This window comes from Furipterus horrens, unplaced genomic scaffold (genome assembly GCF_987537825.1).
Source record: "Furipterus horrens unplaced genomic scaffold, mFurHor1.1.pri manual_scaffold_12, whole genome shotgun sequence".
In the NCBI taxonomy this organism is placed as follows: Eukaryota; Metazoa; Chordata; class Mammalia; order Chiroptera; family Furipteridae; genus Furipterus; species Furipterus horrens.
In genome coordinates, this window is record NW_028327182.1 from 82873659 (window position 1) to 82899372 (window position 25714).

The following is a 25714-nucleotide window of genomic DNA, read 5'->3' on the forward strand; positions in this document are numbered from 1 at the left end:
GCATAGAGTCACAGCTTGACTTCACTTAGAAATCTTCAAACCCAGCACAAGTAGCAACCATCTCAAATTGCTCAGAACACAGGTGGGGGGTGATCTTGGCCTGCACCACCTGGGAAACCCCAGGGCTATGCAACCAGTGAACAGCTACAGACCACTTTGGAGCACTACCACCCTGCCCTTGCACAGCTTATCTTCCATGGAAGGCAGAGGTTGGTGATCAGAGGTCATGGCCAATCTTTACAGCTGACTGGCCTGGGTAAATTCCTCCCATTGACCTGCCAAGAGCAATCAAGGCTCAACTACAAAAGAAAGGTGTACTCAGCCCACAGAGAGGGTGTATCTTGAACACCCAGCTTGGGTGATAGTGGAGGCTGTGCCACTGGACCCTACAGGACACCTACTACATTAGGTCATGCTATCAAGACACAGAGTCATAGTAGCTTTACCTAATACATTGAAACAAACACAGGGAAGCTGCCAAAATGAGAAGACAAAGAAACATGGTCCAAATGAAAGAACAGTTCAAAACTCCAGAAAAAAACTGAACAAAATGGAGATAAGCAAATGCAGAGTCCAAAACACTGGTTATAAGGATGCTCAAGGAACTTAGGATCTCAACGGCATAAAAAATACGCAGTCAGAAATGAAGGATTCACTAATTGAAATAAATAACAATTTATAGGGAAACAACAGTAGAGAATGAATGAAGCCAAGAATCAAATCAATCATTTGGAGCATAAGGAAGCAAAAAGCAACCAATTAAAACAAGAAGAATGAATCCAAAATCACAAGCATAGTATAAGCAGCCTCTCGGACAACTTCAAGTGGTCCAACATTCCCATCACAAGGGTGCCAGAAGGAGAAGAAAAAGAGCAAGAAACTGGAAATCTATTTGAAACAATAATGAAAGAAAACTTCCCTAATTTGGTGAAGTAAATAGACATGCAAGTCCAGGAAGCACAGAGATTTCCAAACAAGATGGATGCAAAGAGGCCAACTCCAAGATACATCATAATTAAAGTGCCAGAGGTTAAATAAAGAGATAATTTTAAAAGCAGCAAGAGAAAAGCAGTTTAACAGGGGAGTTCCCATAAGACTGCCAGCTAATTTCTCAAAAGAAACTTTGCAGGCTAGAAGGGATTGGCAAGAAATATTCAGAGCCATTAAAAGCAGGGACCTACAGCCAAGATTGCTCTACTCAGCAAAGATATCATTCAGAATCTAAGGGCAGATAAAGAGCTTCCCAGACAAGAAAAAACTAAAGGAGTTCATCATCACCATATCATTATTATATGAAATGTTAAAGGAGGTTATTTAAGAAAAAGGAGATTAAAAATATGAATAATAAAATGGCAATAAATACATATCTATCAACAATTGAATCTAAAAAGCAAACTAAGCAAAGAAGAAGAACAGAGACAGAATGAAACATAGAACGGAGAGCATTTTGACTGTTGTCATATGGGAGGGGGTGTGGGGGAACAGGTAAAGAAGTGAGAAGATTAAGAAGTACGAACAGGTAGTTCCAGAATAGCTATGGGGATGTAAAGTCCAGTATAGGGTTAGGAGCAGCCAAAGAACTTACACCATGACCCATGGACATGAACAATGGTGTGGGTTTGCCTGAAGGAGTGCGAGCTGGGTGGAGGCTGTCAAAGAGGGAAAAACTGGGGCAACTGTAATAGCAGAATCAATAAAATATTTTTTAAATAAATAAAACAAATTTGTCCATCAATTATATCATAAAAAAAATAAAGGGATATGAGCTCCTGGTATTCAAATATTTATTATATAAACCATTTTCAAGAATGGCAAGTATCTCTAAATGTTAATACTGATAATATGAGTTGGTATATAATTTTTCTTCTTTATAATGTTTCTGCTTTACAAGTTTTCCATATTAAACATTTCCTTTAGAATTACAAAATAATGTTTTTTAAATGTATAGGGAAAAGCTTTCAGATAATGTTCACTTACCGTATTGTTGCCCATATATGTGATATTGTTATTCTGAAACTGTTGTGTGTATGAGGGACAGGAGTTGGAAATGTAAGCTTTACACATTTGTGTAAAAACTCTAGCCCAGATTTTGAATTTGGAACATCACTATAAACTAGATTTGTTCATGAAAAAGCGTAGAAACAAGGGTAATCGGGGAAACCTGAGTATCCTTGGTGCCCATACTGAGGTCTCCAAATACTCCAAAAGAATTATTAGGAAAAGACATACTACCCACAAACATAAATAGTTAAAATATATGAAAAGGAAATTTACAGGTGACGAAACCCATATAGCTAATAAACATGAAAAAATGTTCAACCTTAATAATAATCAGGGGTGTACAAAAAAATAACATTTAATACCCATCACAGGGGCAAAAAGCTAAGTCTGACAATGTGAAATGCTGATAAAGGTGTGGAACAACAGAATTCTTACACACTGCTGGTTTGGATTTAATCACTTAAAGAGCTTATTGAGATATAATTCACATATTTACAATTCCCCCATTTAATGTGTAAAACTGAATAGTTTTAAGTATCCTCACAGCCTATGCAGCCATCACCACACTTAATTTTAGAACATTTTCATTACCTTTTAAAAAACTCCATAACCTTTAGCTATCACTCTCCTATCCCTCCATCCTCCCCTTCTGAAGCAACTATTAATCTAGTTTGTGCATTTCCCTTTCTGGCTATTTTATACATGTGGGATCAAATATATGTAATTTTATGATGGGCTTCTTTCATTAGCATAAAGCTCATGGTTCATTGTTGTAGCATTTATCAATACATCATTGCTTTTTATGGCCAAATAATATTCCCTTTTATAGATATACCTCATTTTGTTTACCTATGCAACCATTGATGAACATTTGGGATTTTTTTTTCATCTTTTATTTGATGAGCTGGCTATTATGAATAATGCTGCTAGAAATATACACATATACTCATAAGTTTTATATGAACATGTTTTTATTTCTCTTACGTATATATCCAGAAATGGAACTGGTAGGTCATATGGTAACTCTATGTTTAATCATTAGAGGAAGTGTCACACTGTATTTACAAAGAGGCTGCACCATTTTACCATCCCACCAGCAATGCATAAGGGTTCCAATTTACTCACATCCTAGCCAACACTTACCTGATTTATTGATTCTAGCCATCCTAATGCAGATGAAGTGGTATGTCATTGTGGTACAGTTTTTGTACTTCCATAATGACTGATGATGTCGAGCACCTTTTCATGTGTTTATGGCCACTTGAACATTTTCTTTGAAGAAATATCTATTCAGATCCTTTACTTATTTTTTGTTATTGAGTTATAAAAATTCTTTAAATATTCTAGACACAAATTAGTTATCAAGTATATGATTTTCAAATACTTCTCCCATTCTGTGGGTTGTCTTTTTACTTTCTTGGTGGTGTCCTTTGAAGCACAGAAGTTTTTAACGAGGTCCAATTTATCTAATTTTTTTTTTGTTGTTGCTCAGCTCTTGCTAAACCCAAGATTATAAAAATGTCCTCCTATGTTTTCTTCTGAGTTTTATAGTTTCAGCACTGAAGTAAACATAATACAGCAGTCCCTCTCTATATCATGGTTCACTCACTTATCGCGGCCTCACTGTATCATGGGATTTTTTTTCATTTTTTTTCCTTTTATTTTTTGGTTTTTCAATTACAGTTGTCCCATTTTTCCCCCATTGCTCCCCCCCACCCAACCCACCCCTTCTCCCACAATCATATCCCTCCCCGTTGTCCATGTCCATGAGTCACTTATACACATTCCTTGACTAAATCCTTCCCTTACTTATCCCCCTTCTCTTCCTCTTCCCTCCCCCCTATTGAATGCTATTCTACTCTTTGTCCTATTTAGTTCATTTGTTTGTGTTGTTCTTTAATTTCCTGTATCAGGTGATATCCTATGGTATTTTGCTTTCTTTGCCTGGCTTATTTCACTAAGCATAATTCTCTCTAGTTCCATCCATGTTGTTGCAAATGGCAGGAGTTCCTTATTTCTCTCTGCTACATAGTATTCCATTGTGTAGATGTACCACAGTTTTTTGATCCACTCATCTACAGATGGGTACTTAGGCTGTTTCCAGCACTTAGCTATTGTAAACAGTGCTGCTTATCACGGGATTTTTAAAAATATTATATTTAATTATTTATCGCGGATTTTTCGCTATATCACGGGATTTTGTGGTACTGTACAGTAAATGCTAAAATAAATGTAAGGCTCCTACTTTGCGGGTTTTCACCTATCGCCGGGGAGGGGGAGTCTAGAACGTAATACCCGCGATAAGTGAGGGATCACTGTATACTAATCAGGTGGAGATTATAGAATAGCCTATACTAACAAACTCAATAGAAGATTCATGTATTAAAAGTTTCTTTATAAGTATTTTATAGACATCAACTGTTGCAGCTCCTGCTTAACCAATGACCCTGACCACAAAAAAATTGGGCAAGTGAAAGAGACTCGTACCAGAACCAGCCGAAACACTGCCTGCACATCCTGTTCTCAGACATCATCAGTGAAAACTGTGGATGGAGCAATGACACTACATGGTGATGCACACAGGAGATAACATTAAAACCGTCCAAGAGCAGAGCTGAGAAACTGCACATCACCAGAAATCCTTAGTTCCCCTCTTCCCATGGTTCCCCTATATAAACTAGCCAGGACACCTGAGATGCTAAGATGGGATTTGAAATGAGAGTCCCTCATCTTCCGAGTTGCTGGCACCTGAATAAAACCACTTTCCTTTACATCAGCACCTACATCTTTAAGATTAGCTTTCAAAGTGGCGGGCAGTCAGATCTGCATTCAGTTACATGTTTACATTATGCCTTTGATCCAATTTCAGTTCATTTTTATATATGGTGTGAGGTAAGGCTCTGTCTTCATTGTTTTCCAGATAGCTATCCAGTTACTCCAGCACCATTTGAAAGGACTTTTCTTTCCCCATCAAATGATCTTAGCACCCTTGTTCTGAAACAAATAACCATAGACATGTGCGTTTATTTTTGAATTCTAAATTCTATTTCATTGATGTATACGCCTGTTGTTATGCCAATATCAATTCTATTTCATTGTCAATATTTCTGTCCTTATGTTTGTACCACACTGTCTTGATTACTCTTGCTTTTTCTAAGTTTGGAAACCAGGAAGTGTGAGTTCTCCTACTTTGCTCTTTTTCAGAATTGTTTTGGCTATTCTGAGTCCCTTGTGATTCATATGAATTTTGGAATCAGCTCGTCAATTTTTGCAAAGAAGTCAGCTAGGACTCTGATAGGGATTGTGTTGAATCTGTAGGTCATTTTGGAGAATATTGCCATCTTACCGATGTGAAGTCGTCTGATCCACAAACATAGAATGCTTTTCAATTTATTTAGATCCTCTTTAATTTCATCCAACAGTGTCTTGTAGTTTTCAGAGTATAAGTTTTGTACTTTTTCTGTTAAATGTATCCCCCAGCATTTTGTTTTTTTGACGTTATTGTGAATAGAATTGTTTTCTTAATTTCATTTTCAATTTGTTCATTGCAAGTGTATTAAAAATTCAATGATTATTTCCTCTTGACCTTTTATCCTGCTACCTTGTTGAACTCACTAATAGTTTTAATCATTTTGTAGTAAATCTTTTAGAATCTTCTATATGTAACATCACGTTATCTACGTATTGGGAGAAAAAAGTTTATGATGCACATACATGTATATCATAAGAACTCCACCTCATAGGTCCCAGCGTCTATCCATTATAGCAGTTAGCCAAGCTAAAATTCAGCATGCAGACTAACAGCTAAGAGTAAAGCTTAATGACTGCTGTTCTAGAAGGTGAGTGGAATTTGTTACATAGTGAGCGACTGTTACATAGTACAGCTCATTTGAGATATAAAAAGATGTTTGTTTTTATTCTCAGAAAGAGATCAGAGCTCCCTGTCACTGGCACGAGGGTTTCCTTTGCTAAGACCTCTTTCTGTAGGTTTAACATTATTAAACATCTTTTCTGTTAATTAAATTAATATTGCCAAGCATATCTTTATGCAGAGATTCTTTAAAGGGACAAATTATTATTGCAATTTGCCATTCCAGCCCGTTGTCTTGCACTTGGGGGGTCCCTCCTATGGAGGTGGAGGAAACTGGATTTCTCCCTCTGCGGCCATAGGACTATCTTTGGGGTTGCAGTTGAAACCTCTGAGCTGGCACCAATAAATAGCACCCTTCCCCCAAAACAGGTTCAGAACAATTTGAAAATTAAAAATAAAAGATGAAGGTAAAATACAATGTCAACCTTTACAGGGATCAGCTGGACATGAAGATATTTTCACTGAATCCCAGCATCAGGCACACGTGTGACCCAGATGTGGGCAGGGGTGGACAAGAGGCCACGACTAGCCTCGTGGATAGAACAAGCAGTGGGGAGCATCTGCCCTCCCCGGGTAGCCTCCCTTCTAAGAGGAAGATGAGCTGAAAAGAGTATGCACAATTAATCTAATTACTCATTCCAGTTAACCTAATTTGCTAATTAGATGCTATTCTCCATAGCACCAAGACAGAATGAGGAAAGGGGCAGAGGTAACTTAATTGAACTCTCTTTACAGGAAACAAATGAACAAAATCTTCAAAATCATAGAACAGGCATTCCCTTTTACCAGTTGTTAACAGAAAGAATGAAAAAGAAGAAAAAAAACCCCAGCTACAAAATCTACATCCAAGAAAACAAACATAACAGGCACAGCTTAAATCTTGTCTGCAATATTTGCAAACATGATTCAATATATTTAATGAGATGGACCAAACATTAAGGTCTTGTTAGTGGTCACTCATTTTGACCCAAGACTGGGAATTCTAATCTTGTGGCTGCCTGGGGCCTCCTCCCAGCATGTGCATAGAACCTCCACTCCAGGACGTTCCATTTTTTTTCTCATGAGTTTTCAATGCTGAGTTATGAAAAGGAGGCGTTCTCCTAACTGCATTAAGCAAAAATCTGTAAGCTCCAGGTTTTGGCAGTCTCTACGCAGCCAAATGAAGCATAGAAGGGATCATCAAGCATTTTCAAAAACACTCGCAAGGGAATGTTCCATTTGCAGTTGAACTGTGACAAATGAATCCTTTTCTAAATGTCACAAGCCTAGACTTAATGGAGTGAAACACACGCAAAACGGACAGGGAAAGCAACCGATTCTACTGCCCTCAGAACCAATACTTTTCCTCCGCAGCAATCGAAACATTTGGAAATTTCGCGGTATAAATAAATGCTTTGCAAAAATTATTTAGAAAGCTCAAATGCAGACAGATAAAATGCGGCATGTCATGCAAAGTGCTGTTTTAAAAATTGCTGCTGGGTAAACACAGCACACCCAGAAGTAGTCGTATGGTTGAATGGTCAGCGATTCATCACCAAAAGACAGACCAAATATTGCTCAGCCATACATATGTTATTCTAAATTTAACTGTTGAAAGAACAAACCAAAGATCATAGCTGCCAAAGAAGGGAGAGACAAAGAAATAACACAATTGGTTGTTGGCATGGCCCTATGTGAGCTTTAGCAACCCCACAATTTTTAAAGAGGGCAAGTTGTTGTTGTTTATGTTTTTGTGACTGTAAGTAATATTTCATAGAAGATTCAGCAAAAGATCCAAGAGAGCAAGAATCAAGTTCTCTGCCCTGTCCATTTTGTATTTCCAAAACAAAGTACCAAGTGTGGTACAAAATAAATGCTCAGTAAATATGCCTCCCTATCCTTTTTTTTTTTTTTAATTTAAAGCCCTGCATGACCTGTCCACCACCACTCACCCCACCCCACACGCATTTCCTCTCTGCCCTCTCTGCTTCAGCCACATTTGCAACAGCTGCTACTCAGCGTCCTGAGCATGCTCCCAACTGAGGCTCACCACACTTACTCTGCTTGCTGATACGCACGCGGCTCCTCGCAACTGTTCATCCATCTTTTTCTCAGAGAGGTTTCCCTCAACAGTCCATCTGAAAGGTCAATGCCCTCCCACCCACCAAACGACTCTGTATCTCTTTGTTCTGCCTCATTCTTAGCCGCATTTATCACGTTCCAATGTATTATATAGCTTAAGTGTTTATTATCAATGCCCCCCAATCTCATAGGAGCTCCATGAGGGTAGGGACTTTTAATTTGCTAACTGAAAGTCTTTAAAAATTAAAACAATATCTGGCGGAAACATGAGTTGAGTGATGATTATGTACAGTGCTGAAAGGCTATGAGACTTAGCAGGAGGATCACTTTGTTAAGTTATACAAATGTGTAACTGCTATACTATACACCCAAAATTAATAAAAAATTGAATGTCAACTATAAATGAGAAAAAAACTTTTTAAACATTCCTTGAATGAATCAGTGGGTAAACCTTTCTGTATGACAATATTTCAGGGGCACTCTTCAGACTGCATGCAGTTAGATTGCAGTTTTTGGTATCCAACCTAAGGATCTCTTCCTATGGCTATCAGGTTTAAAAATGAACATTTATGGGATTATTAGTAAATTTGGATATTTTTTGCCATCTTATTTTTTAAGTACTTAATTTATCTGTTTTTCTTTTTCTCCTTTTCTAACTTTGTGGATATACTGAACTTTAAAATTTTCTTTTCTTTCCCTTGTTTATTTGAATGTTTAAAGTCCCTGGTTTTTTATTTTTTGTTTTTTTTCCAAATTAATTTACTCTAAGTTTTTCTTCTGATTACAAAAGCAATACTTAACTACTTTAGCATTTAATATGATGCAACACAAAGACATGGTAGTAAGCAGAATTCTAAGATGACCCCCAGTTTTCCAACCCCTGGATAATGCCCTCCTGGCTATGGGCAGAACCTGTGAATATGGGGCATTAAATGACAAAGGTAATGAGAGAGTCACTCTAGTGACTATGTGTCATTATATAAAAGTCCATCCTAGCAAACTGAAAAAAAATCATCCAGCCAGCTCAGAGAAGTAACCTCCCATGTTGCAAGAGGGCTAGGACCTGGGAAAATCCTCTAGGAGCTAAGAGTAAACTCCTGCAGATTTCCAGCAAGAAAATGGGGACTTCAGCTCTACAACCACAAGTAACTACGTTCTGCCAATGACCTGAATAAGCTTGGAAGAAAACCCCAAGCTCTGGGTGAGAATGCAGCTGGGTGACACCTTGATTTTGGCCTAATGAGTCTCCGAGCAGGGAACTCAGATACACCATGTGCTGGGGCTTGAACTAGAGTAGAAAATTTTTACAAAAACCCCTAAGGTGACAGTTGCCCCCAAGCAGGTACAGAATGTTAGTTGTATGTATCAGGTAAACTCCCATAGTAACAGTTGCCCCCAAACAAGTGCAGAATGTTAGCTTTGCGGTTGCACGCATTAGCCAAACATAGATACCCTGAGCCCCACCCCTGCTTCACAACGGTTGTGTTGTGCTACCACCCCAGCTAGCAACCCAGGATATGGGTTTATACTATATAAGCAGCTTTGTACTGAGGCTCAGGGCTACTCACTTGAATCCCTGCGTGGAGTGAGAGTGGGTAGTCGCTAGCCAGCTAATAAAGGCTGTTTAAATTCTAATTTGGTTGTCTCCAACCGTTTGGTTCTCGCACTTGGTCCACAACAACCATGCCCAGGCTGCTGATCTATAGAAGTAATAGATGGGTCTTGTTTTAAGTCACTAAGCCTATGGTAACTTGTTATGCAGCGATGATAATTAATATAGACATCTATAAGGTTTTTGGCCTGAGCAACAGGAAAGATGGAGCTTTGATTATCCAAGGTGAGGAAAACTATAGGAGATAGATTGGTGTACATCTTCTCATTCAATAGGAGAGATATAGGGCAATTTTAGAAAAGATGACACAATCCTCATGAACCTGGAAGAGACAATGAGGGAGAAATAAGTCTCTATTATAGAATTCTATCCAAAAAGCTCTCAGAAAGACACTCATCTATCTGCTCTTCCACTACTCACTCAAAAAGTTGAACAAATCAACAAACAACAAGTGCTGGCGAGGATGTGGAGAAAAGGGAACCCTAGCGCACTGTTGGTGGGAATGCAGACTGGTGCAGCCCCTGTGGAAAGCAGTATGGAGATACCCCCCAAAGTTAAAAATGGATCTGTCTGTTGACCCAACAACCCACTTCTGGGTATATATCCAAAGGAACCCAAAACACTAATTGGAAAGAACATAAGCACCCATATGTTCATTGCAGCATTATTTACAGTCACCAAGATACAGAGGCAGCCCAGGTGTCCATCAGTAGATGAGTGGATAAAACAACTATGAGACATTTATACAATGAAATACTACTCGGCTGTAAAAAAAAAAAAAAAAAAAAAAAAATTGCCCTTTCCAACAGCATGGATGGACCTGGAGAACATTATGCTAAGTGAAATATCCAGTCAGAGAAAGATAAATATCATATGATTTCACTTATATGTGGAATCTAATGAACAAACTGAACTAACAGACAGAATAGAGAGACTCATAGATAGAGAGCAGGCTGACAGCTATTGGCAGGGGAGGTTAGAAAGTAGAGGGATCACGTGAAATGGTAAAAGGATTCATGGACATGGACAACCGTGTGGTAATTGCGGGGGACAGGAGGAGAGTTATAAGGAGGTTAATGGTAATGAAATACAAAAAAAATTTTAAGGAAAATAAAGGCATTTATTCTGTTTAAAAACGAAGTTGATTCCTAACTAAATAATGGATGTGTTTTCTCAAACAAATGGAAATGTACTTAAGCGGAATGTAAAATGTATTTTTTCAAAGTATTTTCAAAAAGTAGAATAAAATACCTGAAGAAAAGGTGTTTCCTGAGATCTTACATCCCCAAAGGTGAATCTAAAGTGACTTAACCACCACCATCTAAGCAGGAATGAAATGTTATGCTTAGTACAAATGAAGGACATTGCTGATATAAACTCACAAGTCTGGTGTGACATTGAGCCCCCTCAATATGGCGAATATTTCCAAGTTAGACCCAAAACTTCATCTGATGAAAGTCTTTGATGTTCCCTTTTATGTTTCAAAACAGTGAGAGGCCAACAGCAAGAAAGAGTGCCTTGTATAAACAGGGAGAAGAGATAACAAAAGAGTAAAGAAAATCTAAAGAGACAAGGAGGGAAAAAGGCAAAATGAATATCAGCTCTGTAGTTGCCTTCATTTATATTGTTTCCACCTCACCATAAATCTTGCTTTCTAATGCTAAAGTTAAAGGTGAAAATATTGTTTAAGTAACCCACTAATAATTTGAGGGAAAATTGTTAGTACAACATAAGTAAGAGCCAATACTGCAATTGCAGGTATTACTTTTTATATCTATGAATTGAGCCAATTTCATTTCTGGTATGAAGCCCTTACATAACAATGTGCCTGTGAAAACAGAATAAATATCAGTAAAAATCTCTTCACCCATTCTATTATTTTAAACAATAAGAATATAAACCATATTGGACTTATTGAATTGCTTCTCTTTATGAACATGAGTTTAAATGTCACTGTGATATCTAGGCTTTAAGAAAAATAAGAAGAAAATAGAGAACTAGTTAATGAGATCTAAGTAAGTTGTAAAATTAAGTGATTCCAACAAAATAACCTTTTTTATTTTCTAATAGCATTTTCATCCACAATATCTAAATAATTAACACACTCATTAAAGGCCCTGTCAAGTGAAAATCTTAGCAAGGTCTCAAGGTCTTAGGAAAAAAACTTAAAACCCATGGCAAGTTCACAGACTAATCCTTTAAAACTCAAAATATGTGTCAAAAATACAGAATTCTGGTAGATACTCTCCAAGGAAGGAAAAAAGATAAGAGCAGATCACCTTGAGAAATAAAGTGGTTCAGGACGAAAAATCTGCATGAGAAACTAATGAAAGGAATTTCTAGTTTAAATGGTAATGACTCCCAGATTTTGTACTAAAGGAAGATATACTCCTGGTAGAAATATAAATTGATATATATTTTCTGGAGGGCAACTTTGTGATTTTCAACTTCACTTTAAACTACGCTTGCCATTGGCTCAGGGCAGACGCACTGCGCACTGCTGCGCCACAGCCTCAGACCTTCTCAGCTCGCCCCTTCTGGCATGGAAATGCTGCCTTTCGTGCCAAGACCAGGGAAGTCAGGGCTCTGGCATCTGCACTGCGCATCATCTGTGATAGAGCCTCTGGCCCCTGATGAGGTCTGGGCAGAAGAAAGGAGCCCCCGTCTTGGCACCCCCAGCATTCAGAACTTCATTTCAGCAATAGGAAGCTAGATGCAGGGTGAAAATGCTGACATCCTGTTCCTCCTGGGAGGAGGGCGCTCTCGTCATGTGCTTGGAATAAGAGAAAACCCTGGGTTCTTGGTTGCACCAGTCTGGAGTGGAGTTTCTATCTCACTGAGCTAAGAGTGGGGAGGAACGAGGGATCACCTTTCTTAGTGAATTGTTACAGGCTCTGTTGAACAGATGTTTCTTCATTTTATGTATACTTTTAGAGCCATTTCCAGAAACTTTCAATGGTTGTTTCACTTTTCCTAATTTTCACCAGTTTTATTGGGCAGCAGCAGGTCCATGGAACTTCTTACGATATTTGCCGGAAGTTGCTCTCCCTGATAAAACACTTTTTAACTCACATCAAAAATATATCAAACCACCAACAAAATAATGTCCAAAAGCTCAGAAAATATACTACACTATGTAATGATTTTATGGTTGAGTAGGAAAACTTCCTGTCTCAGGAGATACATACTGAATGAAGTATTAAGGAGTGAAATGTCATGATAACCCAAAGTACTTTCAAGTGGTTCTGAAAAAATGAATATGTGTACCTGTATTTACACAGCCACATGAAAAGAATAATGCAAATGTGGTATAAATTGGTGAATCTAGGTGACATTACCTTACATATTTTAGTACTCTCCTGGCACTTCTGTAGGGTTGAAATTTTTCAAAAAATAAAAGTTGGAAAAGTACCCTTCTTGAACTTAATTGCTTGAAGATCTACTTATTTTGACTGAAAGATTAATTCAGCTGCTTTGGAAAAGAGAGATTGTGTAATGAAACGATGATTGTCTGCCTTGAAACCCCTTAACCACTCAGAAACTCTGAAGTGTGTTTTTAAATTTAATACAAATATCCAAATGTATCCTTTAAAGAGATTGATATTTTTTAAATAATTTAATAATTTTTATTATTAACCCAGATTTAGGAAATGAGGAGACAGAATAATAATAATTCATGTTCTTTGTGCTTTATAGAGGAGGTGCCAAAAATATTGTTTTCTTACGGTAGTTGAATTTTTTTTAATTTCCCAGCACCTGAGCCATTTTTCCTAGGCTTAGGAAATCCATAGGTGAGAAGGAGTCTACATCCTACTACAGATGTTAAGGCAAGTTGTTGGCTCTCTATAATACACAGCATGAGTCAATCATTTGCTCCTACTCAGATTTTTGCATCTGTAGAAACTAACAGAAAGAGTAGAAAATTTTAAGGGGCTTCTAATGGCACCTAATGGGTTCAGGGAATAGAATGATCTTTAACGTTTTGGATCAAGGCCCTAATGAAATTTAGGGATCTTTTGTGATTTTGTTAAAAGAGTCTCTTATTTCCTATGCTATAATATTGAGGTACTAAAATACAAGGCACAGTTTGTTTCCAAAGGTTGTATGCATAATTATCAGTTTAATCCTCAATTTCACTTAGCTCTGTTGTGTAAAAATGAAAGCATTCATCAAGAAATAGTACAGTCTCAAGAACTGTGGTGGTGATGTAGGAAACTATTTGGACAACTCTATACCCTGAATCATCAACTTCCAGTGAGGCTTCTTTGCTATCTCAAATGGCCCTAACTCTCTGATCTGACATAGCTCTACATATATTATTTGAAAAATGTCGTAGATCCTTTGCCTCGGTTTCCCAAAACCTTTAATAAGAATCATATCTAAATATGCCCCAGAGATTCAATTATTTTACAGTCAGAATTGAGCCCAGGAGGAATGAGCTTGCTTAAACATACACACACACACACACACACACACACTACAATTTTGCCTATTTAAATTGATTTTTTTTTATTAGGAAATATATGTAGAAATGGTTCAAACAGCATTTGGACAAAGAGGGAAGAAGACATTGGATAAGAATGTGTTTATTAATATAAATATTCTTGTAATAGCTTGAGCATCTGATGTGGTTCTATAACTATTTGCCTAGTTTGTCAACCAAACTCTCGACTTAAGGTAGCCCTCATCAAATGTATTTGAGAATCAAAATTTTCATTGGTGTAGACGGAACCCAAGGACTTTGAAGAGTGGAACGCTGAAGTGTCTTCATAACGGGTGACTTGCCCTTACACCACTGCTTCACTCCATCTCTTGATAGCTCCCAAGAGACACTCCCTTCACAAAGATCCCAAGAGATCATGAGCAAAGCAAATGCAAGCATCTCTGAGAAACATGTTAGAGGCAGTTCCTTCTGGGGCCGAGAGACTGGTGGAAGATGATGCATAGAAATTGATTTCCTGATTTTAAAGACAATTGGAAGATGTGTAACAAAGGCCACATTAGGCACTTAAATGCCGGAGGCATGGTAGTAATAGCAGGGAGGAAGCCTCTGGCAAAGGTGGAATTTAGATAATGAAAGTAGATTATCAAGACTTGAGCAGATTTTCACTCTAATTTCTGTAGCTATTCTAGAGGGCTCTCAGAAAAGGCCCTGGAAGGGAGATTATCTCCATTCAACAGGAAGGCCCACTGTCAAGGATGCTTTTAATGATAAGGCAGACAACCACTCCTCCTCCCCAGCTAACATGTCTCTAGTTTATGATGGCATGTATGAAGCTATGTGTGGGTTTATTAACATGGACTTCCCATTACAAAGGCTGCCTGAGCTACTACTATTTGCTCAATGTTTCTGCTGAAAGACCAATATAATACTATCCACATGGGCCAGCCAGATGCCCAGTAGAAGGTTAATTGTATTGGAAACCTTTCTTGCTGGGAAAAGCAGCCATTTGACCTCACTAATTTAGATTTGGACTTGCTTTCCTTCCCTCCTACACTTCTACACGTAGAGCCATGACTGAATGCCTTATATACAGGCATGGTGTCCCAAGGAACATTGTTTCTGATCAAGAACTGACTTTACAGTGTGGGAAAAAGCAATAAAATAACTACTGAATTCAGCACTTGTCCCTTCATCTAAAAGGTAGCTGAACTTACAGAACATTATAATGAGCAATGGAAGACTGAGTCACTCCAGCTGAGAGACAATATTTTGCCAGGCTAGACTGCAGTCTTTAAGGATAGCATGAATATTCTTGTTTCTTCCAGAGCCAGCATATGAGTCCAGAAACCAATGAGTGGAAGTAGGTGTGATACCTCCAGGATTTAAGCCTAATGATATACTTGCAAAAACTTTATACACTCTCATCTCATAACTCTATGCTCACTAGTGTTGAAGTTTTGTTCACAGGAAAGGAGATAATCATCCTGTTGAACTGCCATCAGGTTATTTGTATTCCTTATGCTACGGATGAACAGATAAAATAAGGTGTTACACTATTTCCTGGTAATTGACACTAATTATAAAAAGCAAATAGGAATGCTTTTATTCCAATAAGGACAGAGGAAAAGGCAGTTGGACCCTTTCTTAACATGTTTAATGGTCTGTTTTAAGCAGATGACTATTGAAGGCCTACACAGACAAGATTAGCCAGGTTTCAGGGTTATCCTGAAATTGGGCAAGAACTGGCCTGGAAAAGAGCCAAATGCTCTCAAGTATGGCTTAAGGCAAAGCAAGCATCCTTTCATCTACAGCTGTGCAATATTGTAGCCATCTGCCATACATAGCTATTTAAATCTACATTTAATTAGAATTAAATAAAATTTAAATATTAGTTCCTCACCTCTACTAGCCATATTTCAAGTGTGCCCTGACTACATGTGACTAATGAGAAACTTTTTAGAGAAAAAGTTTATTTAGAGGAACTTTTGTTAAACGGTCCTGATCTACAGCCATATGACCAATTGAAGAAATAAGAACCATAACCTCTAACCACACTCCCTTACTGTGAATATACAGGGTGAGGAAAAAGTAGGTTTATAGCTGTTCATATAGAAAATAATACAATAATCAATAATAATACAAGAATAAACTGGGTTTCATGTGCTTACAACAGTAAACCTACTTTTGTCCCATCCTGCATTTTAACCAGTCTCCCTTCTTTCCTCTCTATTTACTCCTGTAGTGTTTATGAGCAGTAATTAACTTCTTAGTTTAGTCATCATTTATAGAATCTGGAGAAAAGATTGTGACAAAACTAGAGGTGATCTGAGTACTAGGCAGAGATCTGGGACATGTGGAATGGTGCAAGCAGAACCTTGCCTCACTATAGAACAGAAAGGCCAGAAACTTGCTTTCCCAAATATCTTTAACTCTGGGATAGGGAAACTTAAGCTTAGCCCATTATTCGATCCTGTTCTGGACTTTAACGTGAAGCAAATGATGCCCCAGAGCGGAGGTCATTCAGGAATCAACTGGTAGAGACAGCTGTGGAACCCAATGGCAGAGTGGTAGCAGCACAGGTGACTGAGGAAGTGTCTGGTGGCAATGTCCAGAGGACGCAGAGACCAAAGCACAACAGAGGCCATCAGGAAGCTGCTGTTCCTGGGGCAGGACCTGCCCTGTGACGTGGCTCTTAATGGCTTCTCCCCATGCACCTGTCTTCCTTCCTATCGATTCTGTGAACCCCTCCTTATCCATCCTTTCCTGCTTAATTTAACCAGAGTCCATTTCTATTGTTCACAAATAAGAACTCCAACTGGGAAATAGATTAATAAAAGACTAAATATCATTTTCCCAAAGACAAAACTTTTAAGAATGATGTTTATCTTTCAATGGTGAAAGAAAACAAAGCTTAGTACACAAAGCAGAAGATACAAATCCAAAGGAAAACAAGGAAGCATAAAATCTAACATTACAAAACAAGTTGACAGAAGCCAGGCCAAGTGTATAAGTTACAACTGACAACTAATTTAAATTATTTCAACTCCCCATTAAAAAATAAGACTTTGAAAATCTAGGCATATGCTGTTTAAGCTTAAAGAAAGACAATAAGTTGGCAATTGTTTTGAAAGGATTAGCAAAGGCTTATCAGATAAATGAAATTTTAAAAAGAGAGGACATGTGGCCCTTTTTATTTCAAACAAAATTTAATAGAAGGCAAAAAGGTTTCCGTAGAAAAACAGGTCACTTTATACTCAAAAAAAGCAAAATTTACATAAAACTTGCAATAGCCATGAAACGTTATGCTTCATATAAAAGCACCATATTATATAAAACAAAAATAGAATTGCTATTAGAAATTGTAAAACATCTTTCCACATTTTTAGATCTGTTTGGAGGGATGAGACAAACAGAGAATAAAACTGGGAGATGGTATAAATTTGATAGAATGAGCACAGATGTGTCCAGCTATTCCTCATCAAATCCATGGAAACAACATGAAAAATAAATAATTAAAATAAATTTACAACAGTGTTTAAAAACAAATAACAGTGTTCATCAGTAGAGCAGAACTTTTGAGTAATCTTGGAAAATAGAACATCACACTGATAACAGAGTGATGGAGAGGGAATGGAAAGAGAGACTTCAGCTCAAAACAGTGAAGAAAAAATAAAAACAACTATGGACATAACAGGAATTCTAAATACTTCAAGTGCAGTTAAAGTCAACAGCTAGAAAAGAAGGGAGGACTGCGGGACCAACAATGAGATGATTACAGGACGATGTGATAAAATGCTGTACAGGCTGCCTCCCTCTCAGAAAGCAGCAGATAAAAATGGTTTCTGTTCTAAGATAAGCCCCAAGAACTTTCTCCGCACTTAATGTGAAAGATCTTCCTCAGGCCGTTCCTTAGCACTGTGGTTAGCAATTGTGGCTATAAATTACAATCAGCTGGGGAACTTTAAAAAAATTCAATGCCCACATTGCTCTACAAACCAAATGAATCAAGATCTCTGGGGGTCTAGGACAAAGATTTCAGTAGTTCCTAAAGCTACCCAGGAGATCCCAATGTGCAAATAAAGTTGAGGACCACACACTGAGTAAAATGTTAGAGCAGAAAACCAAAATAATGCTGAATTTCCACACAGACAACAACAGAAGAAAAAGATGGAAAGGAAGCAGATGACTCTGTCTTTTGTGCCTAAGAGCGAGCAGTGAGCACAGCTGTCTGAAGTGGAAGGTCTGGCTGCCAGGGCTTTGAGATGATTCAGCAAGTCCTCCCCACCACTACCCCCCCCCCATAACTCACAATGCCTGAGTGATCACACCCAGAAGGTTATGGCCTCACATAACCTAGCAGTCAATATACTCCATTTCCCCCCAAACCACCTGAGTACAGGCTTCTGCACACAGAACCACCAATAAGCAAAAGGGAGAATTTCAAATAAAAATAGGAGTGACCAAACAAAAATCGATAAACGTTTGAGGAAAATCAACACCCATGAAAAAGGAGCCAAACTTAACAAATAGCCTAAAACACAAAGGAAAAGAAAGTTTTCAAATAAGGATAGTTAATATCCTCAGATAAATAAGAAAAAGCTTCTATAAAAAAATAGCAAATCAAAATCCTAGAAATTAAAAATATAATTATATTTTAAAACTCAACAAATAGGAAAAATAACATAGTAGAGGTTAAAATCATATTGAACTAAAGAATTCTCCCATAAAGCATTACAAAAAAATAGACACAACTAAAAGGAGGTGAAAAATATGAAATGTACTATACTCATATATGACAAAAATATATTAATTTAATAGAAAAACTGTACCTCAAATGTAGCTCTTTTTTTCTTTTATATTCCTAAATACTTTCATATATACCCATATATTAGTCTGTTTCATTCTACATTTTAAGCTCAGCGTTTGTTTATAAGTCTATATTCTCTCCTAGATTATAAAAGGGCAGCACCCATTTCTGGCTCACGTTACTACTCCAACTATCCAGAACAAGTTTCTGATATATAATATGATGTGTACCATGTTAATATTTTAAAATAGTGAATAAAAGGAGGTAAAGAATAAAATGATAACCTATCTCCAAGTCCACAAAGTAATAAAAAATAATTCTATCACAATCCATGTTTCTTTTGAGGCTGCATATTAATTTTTTAGTTTCATAGTTCTAAAATATCAAAACATTAAACTTTTCCCTTATATCACATCTTGTAATCAGTAAATAAACTATCAACTCAAAGGGATTTTTTAAATATAATTTAGAGATTATCAAGGGATATCCATTAAGTCTCTCACAGTTATTTTTGTGGATGGCTGAATCCCTGAATTAGAAAATGGAATAATATAGTTTATTATTTAGAATGCCTTGGATTGCAGTTTAAAGGCACCTCACTGGAAATGCTTCCCCTTAGGGATTTATGATCCTACATAAGTGAAAACAGCCACGGTTCCAAGCATCATGTCATTGTACAACAATGGCCAATGGCAGGAAGAAGAGCGGGATTTCTCCATGGGTCTCTCTCTATCAGAGAGAAATATCTCTCCCAGAAGCCTCAAGCAAGTGCCCCCTATGTCTCATTGTCTAGAACTTGGTGCTATTTCCATTTCAATTTAATCACCAGCAAACGGAAATTGACTTCTTAGGTAAAAAAAAAAAAAAAAAAAAAAAAAAAAAAAAAAAAAAAAAGGAGGAAGAATTAGTTATTTTGGTTCCACTGAGTTGGAATAAGCATATGCTACCCTGTCTCTCTCTCAAATTACAAGAAAATCCTTGGACAGGATGCATAAAGCAAGCATCTCAGGACTCTGACGAGTAAATGATAACAGGTGTATTTGGGAGGGAAATCAAATCCTGAAGAACAACCCAAATAGCTGTGCATTTCGTGACTTTTTCCATTCCCTATGTCCCAGCTCAGACTCATGGGCAACCCCAAACCAGAAATTGCTCAGCAAGTGTGGACAGAAAATTATTAAGAGAAACCCTCTCTTTCCTTCTTCATCCCTGTGGGATGAAGAATGTAGGGTCGGGGAAAATCCCTGTTTTTTCCCTCCTTTTATACTCCCTTATCAGAGCAAGATAAGCCACAGGCAGGAAGCTGTATTCTCAGAATAACCTGGCCAGGGCAGCAATGGCGTATGAAAGAAAATGGTTTCTTCTAAAAGTTTTATAGTTTTACATTTTTACATTTAGATCTGTGATTCAGTTAACTTTGGTTTAAAGTCAAGGTTGAGTTTTTTTATTTTTGTATGTGAATTACAAATTGTTCCAACACCATTTGTTGAAAACACTACCCTTTCTCCACTGAATTATTTTTATACTTTTGCTAAAAATCAAATGGCCGTACTGTGTAGGTTTATTTCTAGGGTCTCTAGTCTGTTCATTGAACTATGTGTTTACCCTTCAAATACCACATTGGTCTTGCCTAATGTTGCTTTATAGGAAGTGTAAAAATCTGGTCCTGAGATTCCTCTAATTTTATTTTTCTTTTTCAAAATTGGTTTAGTTATTCTAGTTCCATTGCCTTTGCATTATAAACTATAGAATCAGTATGTCTATATCTACAAAAAAATCTTGCAGGTCCTACACTTCAGAATGTGTCCTTTCATCCACATCTAGAAGTAGACAGGCTATTCAGCACTGGTGTGACACCAGCCCATAAAGAGAAAGGAGGAAGGGAGGCCACCTGAAAGGTGGGCAAGGTTTCTGGCCAACATAGACTAACTGCTTAATTCTTGCCTTGGCTCCACAGGATGGCCCCTGGCTTGGCTGACCTGTTTGGTTACTGTTGCATTATCCTAACCCATCGCCGATTCAAACTGGTCCTTCCAAATAATATCCCACCTCTAGCCTTATTATGACATTATCTTATGCCAGCCTCCAGTCAGAAGCAACATATCACCAGTTACTTTTCTCCTCAAGGCACTTAAAGTTTTCTCCTCTAGACAACCAAATTTTCTAAGAGTAAAGCTCCCCTGTTCCAAAAAGACAAAAGTATCAACATTCTTATTGATCATCTGTTCTATGCCAAGAACGACTTTGCATTTTAAAGAATTTTTAAAAAGAACAGATTGTTTTATCTCCTATTCACCTTCTTTGTCATTTCTGCTGTCCACATTTGGTCCATTTCCCTGCACTAAAAGAAGAAGAGAAAATGGAAGAAAGATTCATTGCAAGGCAATAGACAGCTTTGAAGATACCTCTGAAATGAGGTTGCAACTTCTGGTGAAAACAGGTATCTAAATTATTGCTGTTTCATAAGTCCTCTTTCAGTTCACCAATGGGTAATTGAAAATAAACTGCTGTCCTTTGATGAGAAATTACTTGTGCTATTGATCTGACTAGACTGCATTTTCACTATAGTGTAAAAATGGTTTCAGATCCAGGGCTGAAGAAAATAGTCTCTTGAATTATCTTTAGAGAACATAGGTTTTAAAATGGAGCTGGTTATTATGTGTTCATTCACATTACTTGCCCTCATGGAGTAGTTAACAAACTACCTAGAAGAATGACTTACATGTTATTTCCCAGATACTGTAGCTATGGAAAATACAATATGATGTTTTATTTGATTTTCTGCAAAGTCACATGTGTTAAGGATGTCTTGGTTGTTTTAAGCCTGCTTGTCTAAATGCCTTTCAAAGACCCATTTAATAACAGTGAGTCATTGGTAACAGAGCTCTGAAGTGGAGAAGCTTGAAAGCAGTGAGAACAGATGTCAAATTAAGATGGCAGGTGACTCACAGTTCCTGACCTTCCTGCGGTCTAAGAAGGTTAAAAAAAATGCACTAAATCACAAGAGCATTGGAAACTAACATACCAAATTATGGACAGACTTCTAAGTGAGCAACAAGACTGGCAAAACTTGATTATTGTTTCTATGGGCAAGCCAAACTACCATGAAAACTCATCACTGGGACCAAAGGAATCTCAGTTGAGATTTTAAGACCATAGGATCAAAACAGAATTTGTTTTACCAGCTGTCTGACCAATGGAAATAATTGAGAAGCACAATCTATAGCTTGCCTATTCTATGCCCCTAGAAACCCAGGAGGCCAATTGTATGGCTAGTGGGCAACCTCATGTGCTATCAGTAGACACTGGTCTTATGGAACTAATTATGCCTGCATATCAGAGTCAAGATTGGGGGGGGGGGCATAGTTATTTACCTGATAATATCTGGTATTGGTGAATGGCCAATATTGTGATGTTCTAGATTCTAGAGCATCAGTGTAGCAACCTTACCCAGGGTCTGTGGACTTTAGAAAGGCAAGAATTTGGAGAGTATAGCAGAAGAGATATCATCTCTAAGCCCTCCAGGGCATGCTCTTGAGACTCAGACCAAGAGCAAAACCAGTGATGAGGAAACCTTCCAAGTTTCCTGGCCTGGAGATACAGAGATAGAAAGGAAGTTTGGAGTTGGGAAGCACAAGGTCATGATAAATATGGGACTCTTGGTCTGCTACTCACAAGGCAGTTAAATCTGTGTCCCTATAAAGATCCCACAATTAACTGAAGATTGAGGATCTGACACACAGTGGTTAATGCAGCTGGAAAGATTAATTGGGAAGTTATAAACATATGACATGGTCAATAAAAGGAAAAGCTCCTCAGAAAAGTCCTGATGCTTATAGTTCCCCATCAGGAGCTCAGAGAGAGAAGGCAATTTGCATGGTGATGAAGGAATCTTTTTTTTAAAATACGGAAATTTTAGTATCACAATTAACCTATTGATGGGAGAGTCCTCCCCGTGGAGTTTAAAGGTGGTGGAACCAGAATAACTGGTGTTGATCGACTGGTACACTGGCAAAGCTGAAACCATAAAATATTTTCTTTGCCTGAGCTGGCTATTTTCTCTGCCTACCCCTTTCTCTAGACAATAGGAAGTCTTGTCTATGGTCTCTGACTAGTAACAATATAAGGTTCCAGATCAGTAGTTCTCAACTTTGTTGTTTCTGTGGCACATTTTTTGAATGCTGTAATTTTTTGGCATTCAAAAACACCAACACTAAACAAGCCAGGAATAATTATAGCACAAACACTGCTAGAGAATAATGCCTCGCTCTTTGAAAGCATCGAGTTATTGTACTGTGCACATGGTCGGGCTGCAGTACTGAGTCACTTTTTAAAATCACCTTCTTTAAGACAGGACTACACTGCCTGCAGGCAAAGTCCTCACATGTTGCATTAAATGCCTAATTCTTCTTCAGCACCAACTGAACAAGGTGCTACGATTCATGCCCCTAACTTCCAGCTTGGAACCCTGCTCTACAGCCCATTATAGGACCTGCTTAGCTCAGTGATTGACTCAATGGACAGCATCCCTTCAAGGTGTATTCACAGATGTAGCAAAAATAGATCAAGGGCTCGTAATACAACAATGCTATGCAGCACATGGCATATGAATCTCTGTTCTAAATTTATGTATCTTGTTCAAGTGGAACCAAGCATAAGGCCCAGCAGATAGGAAAAAGTCTTGAGATCGTTGGCAGGGATCAAAAGCCCTAGGCTTCTTTGATGCACTTTCTAAAAAATTCATCTTTTCATGACTCTGGCCTGGAATCAGAACCAAGGACTGTTCTGGACATGGCCATAGAACAGGGGGCAAAATAGGGCCTCAACTCCAGGTAGTCTTACCTGGGGCCTAGATTCTGCACAGGTATTAAAGCTGTAGAGTAATTACAGGGAGGGTTCACCCGAGAACCTGTAAGAACATTGGGGGCTAACTGAGGATGCTGGGATTCAGGATCTAAGCCAGTCCAGTATAATGTAGAAGAACTGCCAACTTAAATCTTTTGTGAAAAAAAAAAAAATGCATGGTTTACATGCATAATAATTTCCTATGTCCATATATCCATTTTTATAAATTACAATAATCACAGCATCTAAAACACCTCAGAACTAAGGCTTGATCATGAAAGAAGAGGTAGTGGAGGGAAATTTGTACTAAATTCATCTAACATGAATTTTCAGGTAAAACTGAAAACAGTATTTTTTTATTGACTTGATAATTAGAAATATATAGTTTTTAAAATGTATTTGAAGAATTAGAAGTTAAAAACCGAGAGCATTAAAAGCAAAAGGATATATTTCAAACAATCCAAGATATAAATGCAGATAATACATAAGCAACATAGCCAAAAACATTTAAAAGTAAGGAAGTAAAAAATATTTTTAAAAGAAAAGGCTCACTATTTAAAGGCTCAGAGGTAAATGTTGGGGGACAGGGAAGCACAGGGAAATAAGGAGTGGCCACTCCAAATCACCCTGAAGTGGGTGTCGGAGCAGATCTGTTTCTAACATAAGTTTCCTCCCTCCATTCACTCTACAGGTGTATTGTTTGAAAGCTGAGAACTGCCCGGATGTCCTTAACCAGAAAAGTGCCGTGTGCAGAAGGGAAACTGCTCCCTGCCCCCTTGAGGCACTTGACCAGGTAGGTCCATGGCAGATCCAGAAAGGTCTGGCCCCACCCACCGAGGAGCACAGGCTCAGGCCTGCTCCCACCTGCCCTGACCTAGCATATTTGGTGAAGGCAGCTGGGCCGGTCCTGGAGGGTGAGACTCCTGTCACCGGCAGATCTTGCAGATCTGAGAGGAGCCACCCACCTGGGAGGCCCAGCCATGGGCCTCTCTTTGAAACATTTAGACACAGGGAAATGAGACTTCACCTATAATCTTGCCCCAGAACCCTCAAATCAGTGGGCCTGGTTTTAAGTATGGCTTAAGGAAATGAGCCTACTGTCTTTATGATTGCTTTATAAAGGCTCTTCACTGTGGTGATAAGAGCTTGAGCTTTATAAACCTGCAAGATCCACCTTAAATACACCCCTTGGAAACTGCCTGTTCCTACCACTCACAAGACCCAAGGGCCAGTGTGACAGACCCCTGTGCACACTCTGGGACCGCATACTTCCAGGATCCAAGCCTCCACAGAAGAGCAGACTGGGAGAACTTCTTTACTCCTATTTTTCCTCCAGCCAGTGATAAAGTATTTCCTGCTTGTCAATTCGTCTTCATATTTACGTAAGGGGTATATAGTTCCCTTTGACAAAGAAGCTTTTAAAGCCGCATAAAAGATAACTTGCTGGGATTGCATGGTTATTTTCTCGATGGGGAAATGTATAAAAAGTCAAACGGTAACAATCCAACGATTGTCCCTGTGTTCTTATAGCCTGAGAAGCAGCTTTCCATCACCTCATCCATTATCCAGTCTTCTAAATCAGGATGAGTAAGAGGGACCCTGCACTGGGAGGCAGGTGGCCCTCGTCCTAACGCTGGCTCTGTGACCTTGCAGTGGCTAGGTGACCTTTCTTGCCAGTTGCTCAATCTTTCTTGGCCTCAGTATCCTCAGCTATAAAATGAAAATCACATTACACTCTCTGTTTAAATCACAAGGCTGAAACAGGACTTAAATAATATAATGGAAGGGAGAATGTATTTTTTAAAAACTGATATAAAGTTCTTGGACAATTAAAGAAATTATGCAAATGATCATTATTACTATCCACAACAGTGCTGTTCAAAAGAAGTTTTCATGGCAAGAGAAGTGGTGTCAATATGTACTGTCCAATAGAGAAGCCATTGGCCACATGTGGCTACTGAACATTTGAAATGTAGATGGTACAAGTGAGGAACTGAATTTTTAATTTAATTTTACCTAATTTACATTTAAGTCGCCACATGTAGTTACTGTATTGGATAGTGCAGACCGAGT

At 38.1% G+C, this 25714-nt stretch overlaps 2 pseudogenes; one reads left to right on the forward strand and one right to left on the reverse strand.

Annotated features, from left to right (window-relative positions):
- LOC149996499 (putative ATP-dependent RNA helicase DDX5) overlaps positions 1–7955 on the reverse strand; it is a 130638-nt pseudogene extending 122683 nt beyond the window's left edge.
- Positions 7956–9697: 1742 nt separating this feature from the next.
- The window catches only part of LOC149996500 (ERBB receptor feedback inhibitor 1-like), a 33023-nt pseudogene continuing 17006 nt past the window's right edge, over positions 9698–25714 (forward strand).